This window comes from Melanerpes formicivorus, unplaced genomic scaffold, assembly GCF_026170545.1.
Source record: "Melanerpes formicivorus ecotype bairdi unplaced genomic scaffold, bMelFor1.0.p_v2 SCAF_242, whole genome shotgun sequence".
In the NCBI taxonomy this organism is placed as follows: domain Eukaryota; kingdom Metazoa; phylum Chordata; class Aves; order Piciformes; family Picidae; genus Melanerpes; species Melanerpes formicivorus.
This window is the reverse complement of record NW_027142594.1, coordinates 120,001-122,369: the sequence shown is the minus strand read 5'-3', so window position 1 is coordinate 122,369 and position 2,369 is coordinate 120,001.

The window sequence follows — 2,369 nt, the reverse complement described above, 5'->3', positions numbered from 1 at the left end:
GAAGCCTGCAGAGCGTGCGGGAGAGGCTTCTGCTGCGGCCTGGGGTGGGTCGGAAGCCTGCAGAGCGTGCGGGAGAGGCTTCTGTTGGGGCCTGGGGTGGCTGAGAAGCCTGCAGAGCGTGCGGGAGAGGCTTCTGCTGCGGCCTGGGGTGGCTGAGAAGCCTGCAGAGCGTGCGGGAGAGGCTTCTGCTGCGGCCTGGGGTGGCTGAGAAGCCTGCAGAGCGTGCGGGAGAGGCTTCTGCTGCGGCCTGGGGTGGCTGAGAAGCCTGCAGAGCGTGCGGGAGAGGCTTCTGCTGCGGCCTGGGGTGGCTGAGAAGCCTGCAGAGCGTGCGGGAGAGGCTTCTGCTGCGGCCTGGGGTGGCTGAGAAGCCTGCAGGGCGTGCGGGAGAGGCTTCTGCTGCGGCCTGGGGTGGGTGGGAAGCCTGCAGAGCGTGCGGGGGAGGCTTCTGGTGCGGCCTGGGGTGGCTGAGAAGCCTGCAGAGCGTGCGGGGGAGGCTTCTGCTGCGGCCTGGGGTGGCTGAGAAGCCTGAAGAGCGTGCGGGAGAGGCTTCTGGTGCGGCCTGGGGTGGCTGAGAAGCCTGCAGAGCGTGCGGGAGAGGCTTCTGGTGCGGCCTGGGGTGGCTGAGAAGCCTGCAGAGCGTGCGGGGGAGGCTTCTGGTGCGGCCTGGGGTGGCTGAGAAGCCTGCAGAGCGTGCGGGGGAGGCTTCTGCTGCGGCCTGGGGTGGCTGAGAAGCCTGCAGAGCGTGCGGGGGAGGCTTCTGGTGCGGCCTGGGGTGGCTGAGAAGCCTGCAGAGCGTGCGGGGGAGGCTTCTGGTGCGGCCTGGGGTGGCTGAGAAGCCTGCAGAGCGTGCGGGAGAGGCTTCTGGTGCGGCCTGGGGTGGCTGAGAAGCCTGCAGAGCGTGCGGGGGAGGCTTCTGCTGCGGCCTGGGGTGGCTGAGAAGCCTGCAGAGCGTGCGGGAGAGGCTTCTGCTGCGGCCTGGGGTGGGTCGGAAGCCTGCAGAGCTTGCGGGGGAGGCTTCTGGTGCGGCCTGGGGTGGGTCGGAAGCCTGCAGAGCATGCGGGGGAGGCTTCTGCTGCGGCCTGGGGTCTCTGGGTGGCCTCTAGAGAGGTGCAAAAGACCCTCTGGGTTGGGCTGGGGTGGCTCTTGGACCCCTGCCACACAGTGGAGAGAGGCCTCCGGCCCGCCACCTGTGTCCCTGTGTGCCTGAGTGCCTGTGTCCCTGTGTCCCTGTGTCCCTGTGTCCCTGAGTGCCTGAGTGCCTGTGTCCCTGTGTCCCTGTGTCCCTGAGTGCCTGAGTGCCTGAGTGCCTGTGTCCCTGTGTCCTTGTGTCCCTGTGTCCCTGTGTCCCTGTGTGCCCGAGTGCCTGTGTCCCTGTGTCCCTGTCTGTGTACCTGTGTGCGAGAGTGTCCGGCACGCCACCCAGCGGCGGCGGGCAAGCAGGTAGGCGGGTGGGCGGGCCGGCGAGGGCCAGTGTGAGTTTGGGGGGTGGGAGGGGAGGCGGCAGCTGGAAGCGTCAGAGGAGGGGGCGTGGCTCCGGCTGGCCCCGGGAGCAGGTTCCCGGGACCGGGACCGGCTGGACCCGGCGGGTGGTTGATCCCGGGGCGGGGGGCAGAGGCGGCGGGAAGCGGCAGCTGCGTGTGCGGCGGGGGGGTGGAGGGCGAACCGCGGCGGGAAGCGGATGCTTCAGAGCAGGTTACGGGGGCGGGGACGGACGACACCACCTGTCCCCGCCCCGGGACGGGCTGGACCCGGCGCCCTGGACCCGGCGCCGTGTACCCGCCGCCGCCCCCCGCCGCCGCCCCCCTCCGCCACCCCGGGACCCCGACGTTTTTTGGCGCCCGCGCCTTTTTTTGCTCCCCGCCTGCCCGCGCTGCCCCGGGCCCTCCCCCGGGGCGGGGCGGGAGGGAGGGACGGACGGACGGGTAGCCGGGGATCTCCGAGCACGCGCCACCAGACCGAGGCGGGTCCCGGCGGCGGCGGCGGCGGCGGCGGCGGCGGCGGCAGCAGCAAGCGACGGCGGGGGGGGCAGGCTAGGGAGAGAGGGGGAGCGGCATGCGGTAGGGCTGGGGGGTTTGTTTCGGGGGGGAGGGGTGGGGGGGGGTGGCAGCGGTCAGCGAGAGCGGGGAGAGGGGGAGCGGCATGCGGTAGGGCTGGGGTGTTTTTGGGGTGGGGGCGTTGGGGGGATTAGCGGGCGGGCGGGCAGCCCAGCCAAGCGGCAAGCCGGGGGGCGGGCGAGGGCGGCTTTAGGGCCGGAGGAGCGGAGCGCAACCTCCCCCGTGCAGGCTCCAGCGTGGAGAGCAGCAAGTTTTTGGGGACGGGGGACGACGGACGGGAGGGGCAGCGGCGAGAGGCTAGCTGCGGCAAGGGGC